General features: G+C 46.1%; 1 protein-coding gene across 3 annotated transcripts in view; it reads right to left on the bottom strand.

Annotated features, from left to right (window-relative positions):
- Positions 1-19056, bottom strand: part of JADE2 (jade family PHD finger 2) — a 167868-nt gene extending 148812 nt beyond the window's left edge. For 2 of the 3 annotated variants that reach the window (XM_066618225.1, XM_066618227.1), the window contains exon 1: positions 17906-18770. The gene's annotated coding sequence lies outside the window, so the exon portion shown is untranslated. Of the gene's footprint in view, positions 1-17905; positions 18771-18894 lie in introns of those variants that run through there. The other variant, XM_066618226.1, reaches the window with a different exon arrangement.
- Positions 19057-22975: the final 3919 nt, after the last annotated feature.

Below are 22975 nucleotides of genomic sequence, written 5' to 3'. Positions count from 1 at the left end.
CAGCCACCAGTTGTGTTTCTGTAATGGAACACTCTAACCTATAATTGTTTGTTGAGTATGATTTCATTTAATGCATCTTTATAAATTTACCTATTAAATGCAGTAATCATGCTCTATGTACAAATAAAAAAACTTCATGTATCTGATTGTACAGCCATATATTTACATACAGCTATTACCAGGAAGCTCTCTTTTGATCTGGGAAATCTCCAAAGTGAGCAGCTAACACAAATGACTCACCAAATGGAACATGGGAAATATGGATTTTGAGTGGCTATCAAATAGCAGCTAATGACATGAGAATAGTGTGTGACCCTAAGAACATGTTTTAAACTAAACACTTCGGTACTTTAGCAAAGAGTATTCACTGCTATTTCAATGAACTATTGTACTGAGTCACATACACTGTGGATATGCCACCTGCCAACAAAAACATTTTCAAAACAGTTGTGAAGATGCCGTCTTTTACTCCACAGTTGGGAAGGGGCCATAACTGAGTGGTAGCGCACATGCTTTGCATTCAAAAAAAATCCAGGTTCAATCCCTAGAAAGCCATTTTGTCTATCAGAGTCGACGATACTGACCAGCTGGACAGTTTGACTCAGCATAAAGGCTTTATGCTGAGTCAGACAAACTGTCTACCTAGTCAGAACTGCTTTACAATAAAGCAGAATAAAGCTTCTTATTTTTGTAATGTTTATGTTGCAAAATTCTTTACTGAACTCAGGTTAATCACAGATCGCTCCCTATATCCGTACATACATTGTGGAAGCATGAAAAAGAACCTCAATGGTCACAGAATGAGCAAACTTTGAGGTCACAAAGGATGTTTTTACACGACACGTTAATTCTTACTGTTGTATGCCACTTTGAGCACTGGAAAAATGGCATAGAAATCTTTTAAATAAATAAAAACCCCATGTGCTTCTCTCACACTCCTTCTGTAAGTATTGTTTGTGAAAAACAAAATGATTATGTGAAAGAAGAAATGTGCAGAAGAAATGAAATGTTGCACACCAACTCATTGCACCTACATCAGTATTCCCACACTGCAGGGCAACGTATGTTTGAATATACAGGTCAAACACGCACCAGATCAAACATGCATCAAAATCACGTTGCCCTACCTGCACTGTATCTGCAGTACAGACATGGCCCGAGGACTGGCAGGCTTCTATTTTTATAATAGTATCACTGACTAATCCAAAGCATTTTCTCAATTCCCATAAATTTGAATGATCAAAGTATTAAGAATGGAACCATTTCTATAACTGTACAGGCCCCACCTGTCCTGTGCAACACAGAGCTGTGCTGATACTCACAGCCACTTGTGTGCATGCAACCATAGTGGCATTCTGAGATAGAGTAATAGGGCAAGTCCATCCTTGTTACACTTCCTGTCAGTTGCAGCTCCCCCACTATTATCTCACAACAGGGACAATCGGTGAATGTGCAGAATGCAGCAATCACTCCACCTCGTTACAAGCATTTACCTGAACAAACAGCAGCTCACAGATCCATAACCCCGTCTTTACTGTCAACATAAAGAGTTTCAAAACAAAACTACCAACGTTCCGTATCAGAAGATTCAAAGCACCACGCAAGTTTTTATTATGCACTCTGTTTTAGCAGAAGTGCATGTATGGCTTTACGCTCATCGTAACTGTGCATAGCTCTGAACTACAGATATTATCTACATAAATGAAATCAATGGTAAAACAAGAGAATCACTTCTCAGAAGATGAGTATTTCAAACTTCCCATCACAACCAGGTTCACATACTTAGCTTTGAATTGCCTGATCAGTGGGAAAAGGTTTCTTGTGCCAGTTCCATCACCCCATGTTTTTTCCCTGTGTGCTGTGTCCTGTTCACCACAGTAGACGCAGGAGTGGAACGAACAGGACCAAAGGACAAGCAAGGAGGAGAAAACTTGACTGCATCTTTTTCCAGTGCACTGGGGAACGTAAGGCTACACATTTTCTGAGTTGTGGCCAGTAACCTGAGGAGCTTGGGCCTGACCTTTTCCTGCTCAACGCTTCTGTGCACTTTAAATTGGAAAACATACCTGATTTCACCATACAAGAAGGAGAATCGGACCCAAAGTATCATGAGATGCTGCCAAGAGAAACTTTAGTCTATCTGGAATAGTGCTCTGTAAGATACCACTGCCTAGATAGCAATTACTTGTCTTTTTTTTTCCTAAGATGAGGGAGGAAAGAACAACAAAACTGTGGTTTAATCACAAGAACTATTAGGAGAAAATTGCACTTGATGACAAGACCACAGGATGCTATTATCCCTTGGAGAAGATGACAATTCACAAAGGAATTCCCATAAATAATAAATCATAAAATCTTAAGCACTGCCTTCAGTTCCAGCACATGTGCAATGTTTTACCATACCGCTATGAAGGATAATAACAGCAAAGTAACATAAACATTTTTACTGACAACGCTGTGGTAAAGAATTGCCCTGTCAAAACATGATTAAAATTACTTCTTGACAATATGGCTATATCAATACTTTTCTACAGTAATTCAGAGGGAACAGATGTTATTAAACCAGCCTTGCACTTCAGGGCCATTAGATTTCACAGAAAGAAAAAAGATACTGCAGATGGATCAGAGACAGTTTCTAATGCTGAAATTCCAACGCAGCTCCCTGTTAGTTTTTGCAGACCAGATCGGTTTATTTAGAAACTGTTGGCCCAATCCTATCCAACTTTCCAGCACCAGTGCAACTGCAATGCAACCCTGAGGTAAGGGAGCAAATGTTCCCATACCTTGAGGAGGTCTCTGTGACTGCCTCCCCACCACAGGATGCAGTGCACGCCTCATTGGCATAGTTGCACCGGCCCTGGAAAATTAGATAGGATTGGGCCCTGTGTTAATAGTTCTCACTACTTAAGAAGGGATGCAGAAAGGTTCTACTGACACCTTTAAAAAGTGTTCGCCCTCCAACATTTTCCTGAATCACAACTGCTGCATTTCATACCTAATGCTTTTGCAACCAGGAAAATGATAAGTTCTAGCAGCTTACACTAAGATCTTTACTCCTTGGTTTTATACACAGAGACTTGCCCAAATTGAGAGTCCTGTTACTTAAGTGGAACAGGAAGTTCTAGGCATAGATATTTGACCAGTCAAATTTTAAAGCATTAACTTTATTTGAACAAATAGCTTTCTTCAGATTTTGAGTGAGTAATGTCTCACCCATAGCTGTGCCTTGCGTGCTTTAATTCAAATAATACTTTCAGCTACCGTTTTCAAGACTTCTTGTACAACTCCACACAGGAGCTTCACAGAAGATGGCCGAATCACATAGAGAGGGTTATCTCTCCTTTCTAGCAGCAAGCAGGATGGCAGTTCTAGCGAATGATTCTTGCCATCAATGACTACTCCTGTTTCTTCTCCTGTCTGAAGGTGCCTGCAGGTGAGCAAGAAGCCTTGTTATGCTGCTTGGCTTACCTCTCACTGCTGCAAAGCAAGGGACCAAGAAGACCTCATGCTTGTCTTTGCTACCGTACAAAACAAGATAAAAGCAAGCTGCCACCTGTACCATGATATTAAGAACATAAGAACAGCCCCACTGGATCAGGCCATAGGCCCATCTAGTCCAGCTTCCTGTATCTCACAGCAGCCCACCAAATGCCCCAGGGAGCACACCAGATAACAAGAGATCTCATCCTGGTGCCCTCCCTGGCATCTGCCATTCTGACATAACCCATTTCTAAAAACAGGAGGTTGCGCATACACATCATGGCTTGTACCCCGTAATGGATTTGTCCTCCAGAAACTTGTCCAATCCCCTTTTAAAGGCGTCCAGGCTAGACGCCATCACCACATCCTATGGCAAGGAGTTCCACAGACCAACCACATGCTGAGTAAAGAAATATTCTTTGCTTCGTGGAAAGTACAACATGGCTAGGTTGTCATAACACCAAAGCACAGTTTAGTGATACTAGCACAAAACACTGGCTTGCACAATACCCCCTTTACGCACAAGAGGGGAGGAAACTGCAAGATCATAACCTGGTTTAATATCCTGGCTTGTTCACAAACTATGGTTTGAATGAACTAGGGTTCATTTGGATACATTTATTTATTTATTTGACTTGTATTCCGCCTTTCTCCCCGAAGGGCACCCAAGTCGGCTAACAATCAAGTTAAAATACAAGGAAACAAGGAAACAGATAAACATTAAAAATACAAAACACTTAAAAACAATACATGACAAATCCAGGTTTGTTTTAAATCGGGGATAGAAGCAGCAGATTTTCTCCCCACACACATCAATGGGAAGGATCAGGCCAACGATCATCTGGTCCAGCATCCTGGTTTTTCATGACACAGCAGCCAACCAAATGCTTCAGGGAAGTAACGCAAGTAACGAAGGCATGACCCTGTCCTGCCACTGCTTCCCGGCAAATGGCTTTTAGAGACATTCAGCTTCTGAACCTGGAAGTGGATTATGTCCATCATGACTAACAGCCAATATTATCACTCTCACATTGCAGATGGAGGACTGAGGCTCAGTGGCTTTCCTGACATCACCTAGTAAGGGAGTTCATTGCTAAAGAAGGAATCTAGAACAATAGCTGCTGGGCAGCCCAATCCTATGCTTCCCAGCGCCCAGAGGAACAGCGGCGCCAAAATGCCAACCGCTTCATCCCGTGGGTACCAGGAAGCTGCCGGAGATCTCCTCAGAGGAAAGGGACTTTTGTACCCTTTCCCCAAGGAAAGCCCCAGGCCCCACAATGGGGCTTCTCAAGTCTGCACCAGCTACTTTGCTGGCACAAACTTGAGAACCTCTGTGTCAAGCTTTTCAGCCCGACATGAAGGATAGGATCTGGTGGAGCCCTGCCAGTTCCTCCCCTCTCACAGGTTGGTTCCTCCCCCCTGCCCCTTCCTCCCCCACCCGGGAACTCCTTTCCCCACCCTGAAAGCCTGCCCTGCTACCCAGAGCTCTTACCTTGCTCTGGGCAGCATCCCTTACAGCATGTTTACGACATCCAGCGCTGGAGCTCAGTGCTGGCGCTATGGCCCATTAGGACTGGGCCCTTAGTCTACAGCAGAAAACAACAAAAGTATCTCAGCACATAAAAGAATGACACTTTCATTGCATCTTAAGCCTCATCAGATGCACAAGCTAGGGATAAATCAAGGACCTAACAATGCTTTCAGAACTGCACTTCTATAAATCCATTTAAAAGCAGAGTGACAGCCATGGTTGTTTTATTGCAAGTTGAGGGGATTTCTTTAATCTCAGAATGGCACACAACAAGGCAAGTGCAGTGGCACAGGTGTGATTCAGCGGGTACAATGGAGCAGCCTGGGTGTTACCAGAGGAGCCACTAAAGGTTAGAAAACGTGGCCCTCTAAATACAGAGGAGCACAATGGGAAATATCTTTAGGCCTGAGAGGTAACAACTGCCTCTTGGACAACTTTCAGGAGGGTGAGGCAGTGTGGGCTGAGAACACACCTCTTCAAAAATAAATGCTCTTCCAAAGAAACTAAGGCCAAATGTTTTGTCAGAGGTCTTACTTAAAGAGCAATCTAACAGCAAATGGGATTATGCTCAGCTTATTTCACTTGGAAGAAGAATGACTGAGTCAATCCTGCCAGGTTATATATGTGGTTCCAGAGGCTCTAAATAACCACAACCTGCTGATTAGATTACTGTGTTACCTCATCCGGCAGGGGAAGAGACATTCCTAGCATTCTTTACTCTGTTTTACGTGCCCGTGGTGTCATTCTCCCAAGTGGAGAAAAGGCAGGAGCATCATAAGCTGCTTCCTCAGAGATATTTATTTGAAAATTTTCACTTATTTTCACTTTCAGCCCAAAATTTTTCACTTTCAGTGAAAATTTTCACTTTCAGCCCAATACTAACTTAAGCTGGGACAGGCCAAGTGGCCTGCCCTGTATCCAGCAAATTTAGATCCCAAATGTCACGCAACTAGAAGTAAGGGGATTTTTTTACCCCTTATCCTGTGCCACGCACCAGCCATCCCTACAGGGCAACTTGGATCTGCACCGGTCAATTCACTGGCACAGGTTTGAGCAGACTATGTAAGGCAGGTCCTGCAAGCAGGGCCTAGGAGTGGGGGTTAGCTGTGTGATCCCACCCCCTCCAATGGCCCATGTAAGGCCAATGGGGCTGGGACTAGGGGTTAGGATGTAGCCTAAGGTGTCAGTCAATCTCATTTCTCTCCTGGGCCCAATCTGCTTCCTCTTCTGCCCATCCCCACCCAAAAACACCCCCTCCCCATGTCCGTTTTGCCCTCCCGCCACCCTCTCCTCTGCCTTGGCTGGTGCAAACTTGGTCAGAGCCTGGATCCAGTCTCCAGGAGTAAGAACACATCCTTATACTGGCTCAGCCCGCTCAATAGTCACAAACATGCTTTACGGTATGTTTGCAACATTCCTGGGATAGAGCAAGGGACTAGCGCCAGCCTATCACAGGCTCTGGATTGCACTCTTAGGGCATAAGAATTTTCTTGATGGATGATACCATAGTCACCTAGTCCAGCATTTGGTTGTCAATGGACAGCCTGATACCTCTTGATGCTCACAAGCAGAGTATGAGGGTAACAGACATCTCCTGTTGTTTATTCTCATTGCCTGGTATTTAGAGGTACAGTGCCTCTGAACATGTATGTTCCACAACTACCACTGCTAATAGTCATTGGTAGGTCTATCCTTCACTTATTTTTTCACCTATATTTGCTAAAAATGTGTGGCAACAGCACAACTAAAGAAACATATATGCAGAAGTGCTTATAAGGAGCCTAGTGCAATAGATCAACGTTTCAAATTCCACAGTTTTTCATAAGGTATAATGTTAATTTGCCTGACATACCATGTAGATCTGGTAGGATCTTAATAAAATTCTGGAGGACTGGCACACCTCTGTTTTAAATGCTCCCCGCAGCACAATTAGCTGGCCTACCCGGCATTGAAATAAGCTTTGTAGCAGCATTACAATTCAAAAAGCTATCGCCTCAAAGTTCTTTTTACTTTATTTTTTAATATATATATATATACTTTAAGTTGACAATACTAACTGCAGGAGGCAACTTCTGAGACTTCCCCTTGTGGCCAGTCACTAAGAAGTTGAATAAAATGAGATGCTAATAAGATCTCATGTACTTTTGACTGGAAAGCCTCTCCCAGAGCAGCACACTTTAACATGAAAGGGAGAATTATACAGCAACCCTAATGTGCAAATGCCTAAACCACTCCAGCATGTGATTGGAATCTCTATCTTTAATATCACTAATTTATTTAAATACCTTCTTAGGAGAGCAAATTGCAGGAAAGGGGAAATTATTTGGTCATCAAATATCTTGGCTTTGGAATGCCTTGGCCTAAGAGGATCTCTTCTTCTTGGGCTCATACTTTCCCATCCCCTCCTGTGACTTCTTACCCTATGGTGGTCAAGGAAAAAGCACACACTGAATTCTGTGTTCTCTAAGTTGCAGTGAGGCTGAAAGAAACCACTTTCCTGTTTGTTCTTCCTACATACCTGAATTAAAAAAAGAAAACAGCACCCCCGGTGGCATGTTAGGAATTTGCTTTCTGAATCAAGAAGTCTGTTCTGGCAGTTCATCTTTAGACATTTCAATTCAGTTTTGTCATATGGATGGTTTGGTGCCTTGTCACTTTTATGCTGATCATTTAGCTGCATTTTCTAAGGAGTGCTCATGTTTTTCTTGGATGGTAAAATGCTCGCCCACAAGAACAGACACTCCAGTTTTCTTCTTCTGAGATTTAAATTCTCTCTGGTGGCGTTGTCAAAAGTCCTCTCCACACTTTGGGAATCAAACAGGACCTGAATCTATTTCTCATGGAGACAGTAGATCTCTGCCTGAGTATCACTTTGGATTGCACGTGACTCCAAGCTCATCCACACACACACAGATATTCATTGCATATAGAAAATGAGTATGTTAGGTAGAAGCTAGGTAAGAGGTCTTCTCTTTGATGACAAGTTCTCTAGGTGCAGGGATTATTTCTTATATCGAGAAGCAGTCAATCAGATCAGCTCCCATCTGCAGCCTGAACTGGTACAGCCCAGACCCATTTCTACCACCCCAGTAAAAACAAAGCCTCACTCCTAGCTCAGACCAGAGGACTCATCAATACAAAAGGAAGACACTGAGTGCATGGGGTGAATATATTATTTTAAAAACACAATTGAGAAAAAACATATTCTGCATATTAAAATTACTTTTCCATGATTAAAAAAACAAAGAGGCCTTCTAATAATTATGGTATTCAGAGTCTACCATCCAAATTTATAATTGCTGGGGCTTTCCTGTATAGAGATGTGTTTACTATTTATTATGAATAACTTGCAAAATGTCCATCATTACAATGAGTGCTAGAGTGTACGGAAAGAAGACCCATACGTTACAGGAAGGGCACCAACGCATCTTTGTGCCCTCTCTGAACTGTAACTCTCATGGGAATCTCTCAGTTGAAACTAGACCATTCTGAGCAGGGGAGAAGCCAGGTTTGTCCCAATGGAAAGCACACACTATGATGTTTTTTCCTGTAATTCCTTCATTCCTATGGTGAGAAAGTAAAGGTGCATACCTGGACAAAGTGTTGGTGTGGAGCAAAACCTATCTTCAACTCCTAGTGGGTCTCAGAGAGTCTTCTGAGGAGCAAAATGTTTTCCTCCTACTCCAAAAGTTCTATAAATTGCAGCCCATTGACCGAGTATTATGGAACTCAATAGGAATTACTCAACATTCTTCCTTTCTGTCCAGCTCTGCCTTATCCTGAGCTGGGTTCAGCAAAGAGATGTTTGTAAAATATGTAACTTGCAACAAATTAGGCTAAGACTGAAGGCATGCGCATGATAAATAAGAACCCCAAGCCTCTTCAAATCACTCCAACCCCAGCTTCAAAACTTGGAACTATAAGAAATGTCAACAAATTGAATGCAGCATGAAACACTTCAATCTCATTCCACCCCACAAGAACCACTGTTTGTTACTGCTTCTGCCACCTTCTGACCACTACTCGCTACTCCAGTGGTTCTCAAACCTTTCAACACCGGGACCTACTTTTTAGAATAACACTCTGTAATCACCTGAAGTGATTTCTAAAAGTGGCATCAACAATTTAGGTTACAAACCTAAGCCGCAATCAGCCAAAGGTTCCATTGCACAGTGTGCTCGTGCTATTTAGCACAGCTCAGAATTCAAACATTTCAGCTTGGAAGTCAAAGCAGAACGTAGGATCCTTCTCCAACCGCACAGCTCTTCCCCCTTTCCAGCATCCCATCTTCCCACCTAGTCAGTGCAAAGCACCATGCCTTTCTCCTACCAGGAGCGCTCCCTGCCCAGCAGCTCTGTATTTTCAGCTCTGCATTTTCAATGGCAGCTGAACCAGGTGCTACATGATGCACCTGAAATTGGCTCATGACCCACCTAGTGCATACCAACCCACAGTTTGAGAAATGCTGCTCTACTCTTCTAACGAAAGTTAATAAAGCAGCTTGCTGCCTGACGTCTGAGCTTTCCACAGCCAACACAGGCAACAACAGGCAGTAAAAGGTAGCAAAAAATGGAGTCAGTGGAGAGAGTTTCAACCAACATTAAATCGGCTATATATCTCATAGTGCATATCTGAAGAACATATTCTGAGCTTTCATTTCATCACACATCTGTCTTCAGTCACAGTGTGCATCATAGATAACTCTTTCCAGAATTTTCCTCAAAGACAAAAAGAAGATTCCAAAAGCACTGGTTTTATGTCTCACTTCCCACTCTAAAATTTTATGAAGATTCTGCTAATCTAGAAATTTAGCACAGAGTACTGGTTGCCCACATAGTTGGACTGGAAAGAAGGTAGAGTAGTCAAACTTCTACTTTAACTTCTACTTCTACTATAGTACTTCAGTACTATAAAGCTGAGAAGGTAGCTTTTTTGAGTTAAAGTTACCAGAAGAATATCAGAAGAGGAATACATCCTTGTCAAATGGTGGAGGTTATTCCTGAGGGAAGTTAAGAGCTTCCAGCAAGAATATTTTAAAAAGGATTATGTGATATTCGCACTAGAAATTAAGCAGTCACCCAAAGATGAAGAGGAAAAAGTCCAAGCAAAATGACCACTGGTGAAAAAGAAAGAAGTTAAGAGCTGAGAATGCCTTTGCAGTAATTCATTTTGTGCCTTTGACAGACTCCCAAGTTTCTGGTAGTCTCAAGACAGAAGTAAACGGGAAGGTCCTCACTAAAGTCTGAATCCGCTCACTGCACTGGGGGCCCAATCCAACTTTCCAGTGCCGATGCAGCCACAATGCTGCCATGATGTAAGAGAACAAAAGTTTCCTTGCCTCTGTTACTAACCCACTACAGGATGCAGTGCACAGGTTGCAGCTGGCGTTGGCATCGGTGCAGGAAAGTTGGATAGGATTGGGCCCTGAATAAGACACCTGCTGTTGCCCTCATCAAATCCTAGAGATGATCACAGTACCACAGGAGTTAGTTTGATTTATTGCAGATGAGATGGGACATCATATATGTACCAGAGCCGTTAGCTTCAAAGCGTGGAATCATCAATCATAAGGCAAGGATCGGGACTACTGTGTCAGCAAAGCATTTTTATAAACATGGCACACTGACCAAGGCAGCATCTGATTTATATTCAAGCTTTTAGTTTAACTTGTGCCTCTACATTTTTCAAATTTCAGGTGCCAAAAAATAATTATGTTCCTAATGCTTTAGTTTTCCAATTATATTGATTGGCTTTAAGGAATCCAAAGGAAGCCTCGACATTTCCCCTTCAATAGGCTAATGGGAGAGGATTGAAAAGCTGGAGAAGGGGGAAGAACAAAGTGACCTTTCAAAAAAAAAATTGTGGTGGCTCTTCTTAGTTTAAAGTCATAAGTACTTCATCTAAGAAGTAGAGTAAGGAGAGATAAGTAAGCCAAGACCTAATGAAATACAAATAAAGCCCCCTTTATGATTCAATAAACATTCCACTTAATGATCTGAAACTGACCTACTACTACTACTTTTTCTGAAAAATCTACTTTTTATGATCTGCATTCATTATGATTAAGAGGCTTTATACTAAATCTTTACTGTCTTTCCCTTCCAAATAACCCAATCAATCTCAGCTGCTTTCCATTCCATCCCACTTTTTTCCTTGGGAATTTTCAATTTAATCAATTTATTCTCTCTGGTATACAGTGGTTTCCAAGGTGAACAGAAGGCCCTCTACTGGAGAACACAATGAATGTAAGAAGTGAAGTGGGCAGACCCAATAAAATATGCTACTATGATTACATAAACCATCTCCCAAGTAGGTACAAAACTGTACAAAACTAGTCTACAGAATCGCATACAAGACCATAAAAGCATCATGGCAGCATACATCCATGCAGCTCAGGAATTAGAGAGGGCAAATAGAAATGGCATTACTTTTATTTAATTATTTCTAACTTCCTTCACTGAGAGTTGCTTTATACAAGATATGTGACAGAGGTAGAAGGGGACAAGAATCACACTTCCTATTCTCTCTCCCCACATCCAAAGACAAATTCTCACATCTGCCCTACAAAGCAAGATGCACACATTGGCCACTGAGGGCGAGAAGGGGGTGTGGCGGAGGAGAGAGCGGGGCAGGAGGGGGCAGGACCAATGGAGCTCAGCTCCACCGGATCCAGAGCCTCGTGTGGGGCCATACAGCCCAACACAAGACTCTCTGATTCTGCACTGGCTCAAGAGCCGCTGCAGAATCAAGTAACCCCATTGTGGACAAAAGTTCTCTTCCCCCGAGGAACCACCATGGGCTGCCCAGTTACATGCTAGATGCTGCGGTAGCCATTTTGGCAACACGGTAGCCCTGCGCTCCGGGCAGCTCAGGATTGGGCTGCCCATCAGTCCATCACTTTGATATTACCTAAAGTGGGGCAGCCTGGGGAAAACACGGGCTGTGCAACCCTTGTAAGCATTTTCCACCTGGTTTTCAAACAGTTCCTCCTTGGAAGTATGACCAATACTTGACCATGATTCTTCACAGACATAATAATAATGTTTATACAGTGCTTTCGGAGCACACAAAGTACTTCACACGTATTATCATGATATTGTCCTTACAACAATCCTATAAGGCAGTGGTTCTCAAACTCTCTGGGAGAGTTTGAGAGCCAGTAAGTCTTTGCAGGGGCGCGAGAAGAGGCAGCGGGGGGGGGGGGGAGGCAGCGGCACCACTCAGGGGCTGCAGGGGCTTGGGTGCACTTACCCAAGCCTCCTGCAGCCTCCCCAGGGTGCAGGGAGCCCGGCACGACTTCTGGCAGGGCTGTAAAGGGCAGCCCTGTAAAGGGCTTCTTTACATGCTGTAAAGCATGTTTGCAACTACTCTCAAGTCAGTTGGGCCAGCACAAGGACACGTGCCAGCCTGCCAGTGCTGGGTCCAGTTCTTGCACTGGCCCAAAAGGGCAAGTTTGCGCAACCCAGGCAGGCTGGTGCAGGGGGTGACAGAGGTGGCAGGAGAGCAGTATAGAGGCGGGGAATGGGAGTTTTTGGATAGGTGAGGGCAGGGCAGGAGGTGGATTAGGTCTGGGAGGAGGGTGGGATCAGCGTCAGCAGCCCACACTGCATCCCAACCCCCATTCCCAGGCCCTGCAGCCTTACACAGACTGTTAGGATTTGTGCCAGATATTTCACTAGCACAGATCCAAGTAGCCCCATAGGGCTGGCTGGGGCTCAACATGGGGTAAGGGGGGAAATGGGGTAAGGGGAGTTGCTCTCCAGCCACCTCCTGTGCTGGATACTGTGTAGGCCCATTGGCCTGCCTGTTCCAGCAGATTAGGATTGGGCTGCCCTCCACACCAGATACACACAGCGAAGCGGCAACATACTGCCATTCGTCTTTCTACACTTTGATGTTATTCTAACACAGCAAGAATTTCAGGATAAAAATGTCTTTCTGAAAGACACACATCTTTTGGCCACATTCAGAGATCACTGAACAATTTACATTATTCCCCCCCCCCCCCCCGCAAGCCGGCCCCATGACTCATGCAGCTTCCTTCTGAAGTCACTTGGGCTTTGATACCTAACAAAACCATTCTGCATTTTTGTCTGCAATTACTACCCAAAAATCTGATCAAAGTTTATCAAGTAGCTGGCAAATTCAGACATCACAAGATCCATGAAGATATGTTTGCCCTTTGTAAGGGGTTAACTAACAGGGCAATAATGTGTACCATCATCTGCATGTGCTTCTTGTTTTTCAGCTGCCTGTTCACTATCTTGGTTCCTTGAGTTCCAATTCAAATCTCATTGAAATTTAAAACAAAACACTGTCCTGTTTGTCTGCTTGGATATTTTTTCCATACCTAGGAGGAATTTTTTTTTATTAGTCACATTTATGACTCAACTTTTCCTTTCTGGCCCTCTTTTCACCCTTTGGTTATGTACAGAATGTAAGAAGTGATGGTCATCACCCATGTATAAACACAGCAATACATAAACATAAAAAGACTAAAGAAGACTACTTAACCCACTTTATACTGAACTCAACAATTCCATCCTGAAAGATACTGAGGACTGCCCATGCTCAGAATCCTGATTTTTGGAGCCCTCAACTAACTGGCAAATATGCTGCTTGATTACTAAACAGCAATCAACTTTCAAGGCCAAATACCAATTGCACTTAGCACAGGAAGCCAAGTGAATTTCACCCAGGGTCTACAACATTTAAGTAAATTCTCATGGCCAACTATTCCTAAAGATTTAACCCACTGTAGTGGTAGCCCTAGCAGCACAGCATTTGTACAATATTCTCTTCAGCACAGCACAATTCTCTTCAGCACAGCATTTGTACAATATTGTCCCAAGAGAGGTGCACATTTGGTCCAAGTCAAAATTAGCTGCCTTGCATCAGTCTGACTGCTGGCCTTTAAGCTATACTCCCATCTCCCATTTTCAAGAACACTTCAATTTCTCTTCTTCTTTTAAGTATGCATTGTATGCAAATCCCAGAACATTAATAAAAAGTGCAGGTTATTGCCAAAAGAGTTCTCTTTGGCTCCGTTCCCACAGCTGGATCTACCAGCTTAGTATTTCCTTTACGCTTTTTAACTTCAAAGCTAAAGTAGGGGAACTATAGTCAGGATTTGGTTTCAGCATGAAAACCCCCAAAAGCTGAAGCATCTTTATGCTGCCCATGACACCCTGGTGAATCGGAGTTTCTACAGCTTCACTAATTATGTAGAGGACATTCCAGCAGGCATCGCCTTTCTCATCCTTGCAGGCTAAGAGGTGCCCCTGTCAAAATACCCTCTCCATGCATATTTAAAAGTATAGAAGCCCTCCTCTACAGTCGATTACTCTAATGCAGAGAATTCTATGTGCCCAGGAGCAACTACCTTTGGGAAATTTCAAGCAATGTCAGCTTCTGAATACAAGGGATAAGTTTACCTTCCTCCTTTCAGCAGCACTTGCGGTCAAAAACCCAGCTGCATTTTCCAACAGAAGAGCAAACTTAACCTTTCTAAAAACTATTTTTCAGGCAGTCTCAAATCATGTTTCAATTTCAGTGGCCAGCAAATGTTGAAAGGTCAAGTGCAGCTCTTAAGGCCAAGACTGCTTAACCCCAGTGAGAAGCTAAGTGAACTGCTGCCCCACCAGGAGCCAAAGCCTCATTTGCCAAGATCCGCCCAGAACTCTTCTGGATGTACATATACAAAATTAGTGCCTTATGCTTAATTGCATGGGAATAATCAATTGCCTGTTTGCAAACAGCATGTGGCTGTGCATGAATCTCACAGCACCTAGGGATCTATACAGTTTCTTCAGAAATTCAGTGGCTTCATACAGTGATCAAGTCTATTCTCATCTCTCCAAACTACACAGGCACCTATCTATAAGGGGTGCTGACAGATGGATTCACTACCATTTGAAATGACAGTTACCCTCAAATTGAATGTAAACCCAGTTCCTAAAATATAGTACTTGCTGCCCTACTATATATACACATAAAGATGCACATTTGGTTGAGAGAGATGCTCAAGGTTGCAAGAGAGGAGTGCAAAGGATGATGGATTAAATTATATCCCAGAGAGACAGCTGGGAGACCCCCAACAGTTCACCAAGGAAGAATCAACCTTCTGGAGATCATGCCTTCTCCTGACAAAATGTACATACAAAACAAAAGACAGAGAAGAAGATGCTTGTCATTATGAATTAAACTTTGCAAAAGAAGGGAGCAATGCAACAACCGCCAGAAAGGCAAGGACCATCGAGCATCATTCCCAGAGGAACAATGATATGGGAGGAAAAAGGGAGAACACCTAACAGAGAGAGGAGATGTAACAGCTGACTGAAAGAGAAACAGACAAGGATAAACTGATTGCTTTGGGATGCCAAAGGGAGATTAACCAACATCTCACACGGATGCTGCCATGATATCAGTGAAGAAGGAAAGAGGCAAGTAAGGAGATATCAGCTTGTCAACAAGTGGCAGACTGAAAGAAAGGCATTAAGAACAAGCAGGGACATTGTGTGGATACCAGCACACTGCTGTGGCAAAAGAAGGCAGGTATCTAGCCATCTACAAGGGGCTGATAAAACTGCAAGGATCTAGAAGCAGGACAGGAGCGTCACCAAAGGGAACTCCCAGCATGTCAGGGACAGAAAGAAAAAATGGCAACATTAAAAGGCAAGAACATCTCAATGTCCTATTAAAACTTAAAAGAATGATCTCAAATTAAGGACAACCAAGATAACAAAACATGGTAGGACGATCCCAGTGAGGGACAGATAGCGTCTGGGTAGCAGTGAAGGGCAGCCATACAGAAGATCTCAGAGGGTGCGAAAAAGGGACAAAAGAACAGCACTGGTAGGAGTGTGACAACCAAGTGCAGCTGAAAGAATCACATGGAAAAGGAAGTTGAGCCAAAGAGGTTGGAGAAGGAACCAAGAAGAGGAGGCAGCAGTTTGAAAGAAGAAAGCACACAGGCAGGGTTACTAAGTGACCCTGGAAGGGTAGAAAAGGCAGCAGAGTTCCTTCAAAGAACAGATGTCAATATCCTTTAAAAGACCAAATCCTATCAGATTCCATTGGAAAATATCAAAGTGTTGGTAGAGAGGAGTATCTTCTGACTCTCAAATCAGCCTATTCCTATACACATTTTCCCCCACTTGGAATTTAACCTCACACTCAGCTGAAAGATCCCCCCATGAAGAAAGACAGTCCTCAGGGACAGTGGAAAAGGTAACTGGAGAGAAAGGGCAGAGGAAGGGGGGGGGGTGAGAGGCACACCTGTGGTATGGGAGGCAGAATGAATGAGGGGCAGGGCTGGATCTGATGCAGGGCTGCTCAGCAAACCCAAACATAAAACAGGCCTTGAGGCTTGGCATGTGGGCTTTTCACCCCGAGCCCCCAAGGGCCCACACACTTTGGGGATGGAGGAGGGCGTCCAGGGCATCCACTTGCGGGAGGGCACTTGTCCATCCATCCCCCTCTGAAAGAGCATGGAGCTCTGGAGAGGAGAAGGGAGGGAGAGCAGGGGCAGGAGGGCGAGCTGCCTGCAGAAGGCATGCTACCACCCAGGCAAAGTGCAGAGCCTGCGAGGGAATGCAGGCAGGGTGGGCGAGGACGCCTCCGGGAGGGGAGAGCAGAGGAGTCCGCGGAGGGAAGGAGAGCGAGCGGGAGTGATTCAGGAGGCGAGGATGAGACGCCCCCGGAGGAGCCCGCTGGGAGCCCGGAGAGTTTGAGAAGGTAAACAACAGCCACGCCCCCTACAGTCCTTCTCCCCGCCGCGCAGCTCCGTCGCAGCCGCTGCCTGTACATTTCCATTCCCAAATCTCTCTCTCGGTGCCCCCAGCGGCGTGACTCTCACCCTCCTCCCCCGTCCCTCCCTCCCTCCACGCAGCCAGCCACCCACCCAGCGCTGTTGCAGAGCGCGGCTGCAAAAGCCGCCCGGCCCCGGAAAAGCTGGTGCTGCCCTTCAAAGCCCAGCGGGGCGGCAGAGCCCACCCTGGCAAAAGGACGGCGCCGCCACTGCTCCTCCGCCTGCCTCCCGGGCGCATTGTTTGCGTCTGTTGCAGAAGCTGGCAGGGACCCCACAACCCCAGCACGTGAGAGGAGCAGATCATGTGGGTGCACCAGCTCAGCTCCCAGGCAGGCACAGGCTGCGATCCTAGCCACGCTTCCTGGGGAGTAAGCCTCATTCACTATAGTGGGACTTGCTTCTGAGTAGTAAGACACAGGATCCGGCTCTGAGGCTGCAAGCCTAGCCACACTTTCCTGGGAGTAAGCCTCATTGACTACAATGAGATGTACTTCTGAGTAGGCATGCAGAAGATTGGGGGCTTACAAGCCTGTTCACACTTTCCTGGGAGTAAGCCCCATTGACTAGAATGGAATTTACTTCTGAGTAGACAAGCAAAGCTGACGAAATGTGCTGCGTTATCAACAAAAATGAAACTCGTGCGTGCCTCTTCCCACCTTTTGCGCGCACACACAGCCACCAGCCGCCTCTGCCCCCCTCCCGGGTCCATCTCACTCTCTCCAGCCCCTTTTGCCCCACCACGATCCTCTTTCTCTCCCTCCTCCCGCTCTCTCTCACCCAGCCTCTTTTGGGGTGAGCTCTGCCGCAATCACTAATTGGGGGGAAACGTTCCCAGGGGCTCCCGATCCTTGGAAAAGTTGCTTGTTTACATTCCTGCCGCCTCCCTTTGAAAACATGACTGCCCAACATGCGCAATCTAGGGCTCCAAAACGCTGCACGCCTCCCCGCCCCCCTTCCTCCTTTGCAGGCAGCACAGTCAGTGAGCAGTAAAACAAATGCGAGGAGGAGGAGGGGGAAAATCGAGAGGCTGGCTGCAAAAATCAAACACCCCAGAAGATCAGGGAGCGATTCCCACCCTTTTTTACCTTGGCTGGGAAGGAGCGTCCTCCAAAGAGTTGAGAGTGTCCCTGGGGTTACCGGAGAGGCGCGGGGGGAGATGCTCCGGCACAGACCCCGCTCCTGGAATCCCCTCTTGCAAAGATTAATCCGGGACCATTGCGGAAGGGGAGAACCATCCCCCTGGTGGGATCCGAAGAAGATGGGGGTACCCTCCCTTCAGGAGTTGATACAAAGTAACTCCATGGATGGGAAGGAGGAGGGGAAAAAAATGCACGCACAAACACAGACACAACCCCAAGAATTGCTTCCAGCTGAGATGGCCGCTCGGTGCACAATCCAGCCAGCCCTGCGTGCGTCTTTCTGCTTCTTCTCGCAACCCCAGGCTTCTTTTTCGGATCTGTTTGCGGACTGCCCCGCAATTCTGCAACGGGCCCCCTTTTTCTCTTCCCCTCCTGCTGCTGCTGCTGTGGGCGAAGCAGCGACTTCTCCAACAGCGTGCAGAAAGGAGGATGAGGATGATGCTGCCGAGCTCACCCCACCCCCTCCAGCCCCCTCGCCTCAGTTTCTTCTTTGCTTGCTTGTTTCTTCCAGGCGAGCAGCAGGTCCAGGTGCAACGGCGGCGACAGACGTGGGTCCCATCCCTGATTGCGTCGGGCGTGCGTTGCCTCCCTCCCTGCGCGCCCCTGTTCAGCAGCTCCCTGCGATGCGCCGAGTCCCCATGCCTGTCCCTTGCGCCCTGGGCAGCTGGAGAGGGCTCGAGTTGCACTCGCAGCTCGCCTCCCTCTCGCAGCCTGCTCAGGTCACTTTCGCAATGATCTTCAGCGGCGGCAGCGCGCACACACAGATCACAGGGCTGCAACACTTTCTTTGCTTCCCCCCCTTCTCTCACACTCACACACACACCTCCTCGCAGCTATGCACAGGCGTACACTCGCCTGCCGCTGCTGCTGCTGCAACCTTCCAAAAAATAAGCTTATACTTAACAAAATCTTTTGGCGCCATATTAATGACGTACTTCAAATTTGCCATTTCTTCCTGCGTCAAAAAGACGTTTCTTGCAAAGCGCAGATGAGGGACAAGGCGGGGAGGCGCGGGGGGATCGCCATCAAAGCCCTTCGGCGGGGAGAAGAGACCCTCGCAGCCCAGATCAGGGGAGGGACAGGGGGCTGCATCAACTCCAAGTGCATCAAGGGGTGAGGGCGGGAGAGAGGGCAGTTCCAGATCAGAAAAGCACTGAGGCTGCAATCCCATCCACTCTCCTGGGGGGTCAGCCCCACTGACTATAATGGGACTGACTTCCGAGTAGACAGGCATAGGAGTGGGCTCTGTGTCGCCCTACGGATGGCAAAGGCTACAATCCCATCCACACTTTCCTGGGAGTCAGCCCCATTGGCTGTAATGAGATTTACTTCTGAGTAGACGAGCATAGGAGTGGGCTCTGTGTCGCCCCACAGATGGCAAAGGCATCCACACTTTCCGGGGAGAGTTAGCCCCACGGGACTTACTTCTGAGTAGACATGCATAGGCTTGGGTTCTGTGTCGCCCCACGGATGGCAAAGGCTACAATCCTATCCACACCTTCTTGGGAGTAAGCTCCATTGACTATAATAGGACTTACTTCCGAGTAGACAAGCATAGGATTGGGCTCAAAGTTGTCTGAGCAAGAGGGGGGTGAAGGGACAAAAAAAGAAGAGAGCCATCTGAAATGCCACCCGCTTGGTGGTGGTGGGAGGGGGGAGATCCGATTTAATTCAGACCGTTCCCCAGATCACTTCTGGCCGGGAGCGAGCTGGCGTTCAGCAGCACTTGCTCCTTTTCGGAAGCAATGCCAAGGGGGAGGAGAAAGCCTGGAGGCAGAGAAGGCTGGACATAACCAATGGATATAGAGATTTAGCTATAGATATATATACACATTGCTCCCATTCTGCCCCAGGAAGCGATCCCTGCAAGGCTCTTTCTTCCCCAGTGCAAAAAGGTTCCTTGCAAAGCCAAGGGAGAGGGGGAGAGAACTTTGCACAGTTTCTGCAACCGGGAGAGCAGCCCCGTCCGCCCTCCCGGCGTTCTCGGCTTGACCTTGTGATGCACAAACAATGCACTCTCCCAGCCGGGGCTGCAAGGGTGTTGGTTGCTGTGGCTCTCGGGGCTGGTCTTGTTTTGTGTGGCGGCGGCGGCTGCAGCCCAGAACTGCTCCAACTGGCCACACCCACCGCCGCCTGCTTCAGGCAGACACCTACTTCTGCGGGAAGAACAGTGATCTCCAGCAGGGGGTGGGGAGGGGAAGGACGAGGAAGGGGCTGCCCTCCTGCTCAGATGCTGCTGGCCCACTCCCATGCATGCATCCTGGTCCACATCACAGGAACTTCTCCTTGCTGTATCACCTTTCTGCAATGCTCCCCGCCCCCACAGACAAGGTCAGAAAATCATGAATGCAGTGCAGTTCCATGATCCAAAACTTTCCAGAAAAGCTGCTGTCCTGGGTTCAAGGGTAGAGCTCCTCCTCCACTAGTCCTGAGGACCTTTGCAATCAAAGTTCATGCAGGCCGAGAAACCAAAACTTCACATATGGGCTGATGGGTTCTGAGCTGTCTGTGAGGAGAGAGTGGGTGCCGGTGCGCAGCTTGATGAAAGTGTCCACCCAACGTGTGGCAGCAGTGAAGAAGGCTAATTCCATGCTTAGAAAAAGTATGGAGAATCAGACAGCTAATATTATAACACCATTGTACAAATCGATGGTAAGGCCACACCTGGACTATTCCGTCCACTTCTGGTCGTCACATCTCAAAAAGGACATAGTGGAAATGAAAAAGGTGCAGAAGAGAGCGACCAAAATTATTACTGGACTGAGGAAAGACTACACACCCTTTGAGGCTCTTCAAGGCGCCTGAAAAAGGGACATGATTGAGACATACAAAATTATGTAGGGGATGGATAGATGGAAAGTGGGGTGTTCTTTTCCCTCTCACACAACATCAGAACCAGAGGACATTCACTAAAATTGAGTGTTGGGACAGTTAGAACAAGCAAAAGAAAATATTTCTTTACCTAACGTGCTATTGGTCTGTGGAACTCCTTGCCACAGGATGTGGTGATGGTGTCTGGCCTAGATACCTTTAGAAGGGGATTGGTCAGATTTATGGAGGAAAAGTCCATCACAAGACATAATGGGCATATGCCCTGGTTCTAGAATTATGTCTGAATGCCTGAAGCAAAGGAGTGGCAATAGGATGCAGGTATCTTGCTCTTGTGTGCTCCCAGAGGTATTTGGTGGGCCTCTGTGAGATACAGGAAGCTAGACTAAATGGACCTTTGGTCTGATCCAGCAGGGCAATAAGTGCACAGGTGCTCTTCAGATGGGGTGGTAGAGCCAAGCATCTTTTTTTGAACATACTGCTTCTGTTAGGTTGATCACTGCATTTTTGCACCACTCAAATTGCAATATTCTGTGATTGGGAAACTGTCCTCCCATCCCTCTCCCACAACAGTTAGACCTTCTGTTGCAGCCCTAGAACTGAAGGACCGCTACTCTCTCATGTAAGCTTGGATTCACCTCAGTCATCAACCTACTAAGTGGTCTTCAGAAAATCGATCTCTTAGCCTGAGTTTCTCTTCTGTAAAACTGGAATATTATTTTTAATAGCATGAAGATGAAGCAGACAGATTATGAAGCAGAGTCAAAGTTTTATGTGAGCATGTATGTTTGCAAAGCACAGCTGATACATGGGATTTTATCCCCCAAGTAATTGCTCTTGCCATGCCACAAGGCCCATACCGCATGCACCAAAAAATGTCTCAAGCCAAGGATGAAAGTTACCTTATGTCTTGGAACTGACCCTTCAGATAACTATGTTGGGATGAACCAGAAGTGTTGCAGGACCTGGGAGAGTGTTCAGAGCAAACCTTTTAGGGCAGACATGTGACACATTACAAGGGTTGCACATCCCCCAGTAATTACACCTAAGGGCCTAATCCAATCCTGACAGTCCAGTGTGCACAGCACTACTAACAGAGTGCACACAGCATGTGGGGGGTGGGAGACGACAATGACACACCACGCAGCTCAGGAGTGGTAAGTGAAAACATTTTACTTTTCTCTCCATAGGCTGCCTAGTCTCATATTTACATCAGCTCTTTTACTGATATAGGTCTGAGGAGATTCCCAGGGGCAGGGGAGATTTCCAGGAAATCCTGGGCAATATCCACCACGGTAAGGCCAGCATAGGAATGGGCCATTGGATATTTTATTTTTCACAAAGTCCACACTGCACTGACATACCAGGGGGGGAAAGGTTGCAAATGCCCCAAGCACCGCACCACTGTGTCATCGTCCCCACGGTGCTCTGTACAGAGGCCTTATACTGGGTTTGGAGTGAAAACTGGAAGTGGGGCTTTAGGCCCTTAGAAGGTCTTTGGAGGAGGCCTTCTAAGAGCCTAAAACATCACTTGCAGTTTTCACTGCAAAAGTGGAGTTTTCGACTTTGCAGAGTCCTCAGTAGACCTTCAGAGAGTCCCCAACATGACAGGCGGTGGAGTGGCGACATTCGAGGGGGGACATTCTGCAGACCTGGCTCTGGGCAACACAGTGAACAAATGAACATAGCCAAATGAACGAAGCGCTTCATATACACACAATGAGTCACCTTATGGAGCCTATCCATTGGTCCATCTACCTCAGTATTGACTATAATGACCAGCTGTGGCCTTCCAGGCTTTCAGAGCAGGGTTTCCCAATCCTACCTAGGCATGCCAGACTTTGAACTTAGGATGTTCTACAAACAACATAGATGTTCTACCACTCAGCCACTGCTACAGCTCAGCCTTGTTCATATTTTCTTTGAAATGGTGTGCAATATTTACAATTGTGTAAAATAACACTTTGCTTATGGTTTTAGAAGATCATTGAAGATTTCTTGGGTAGCTCTGTGCTTTCACTGAATAATCAATTTCAGAAAACTGTCTTGCATTAATTAGTTCCAGCTGCCTCTAACTTATTGATTACTAACTCCAGGAGTATATATATTGAATGTGATAGACTCAGATAAATTGGTGGTGCGTTAGAATGAACAAGGCTATTGGAGTTGTCATACAGAGATTTATGG

The sequence above is a fragment of the Tiliqua scincoides genome, chromosome 2 (genome assembly GCF_035046505.1).
Source record: "Tiliqua scincoides isolate rTilSci1 chromosome 2, rTilSci1.hap2, whole genome shotgun sequence".
NCBI classification, from domain to species: Eukaryota; Metazoa; Chordata; class Lepidosauria; order Squamata; family Scincidae; genus Tiliqua; species Tiliqua scincoides.
This window is presented reverse-complemented; position numbering and strand designations above follow the sequence as displayed.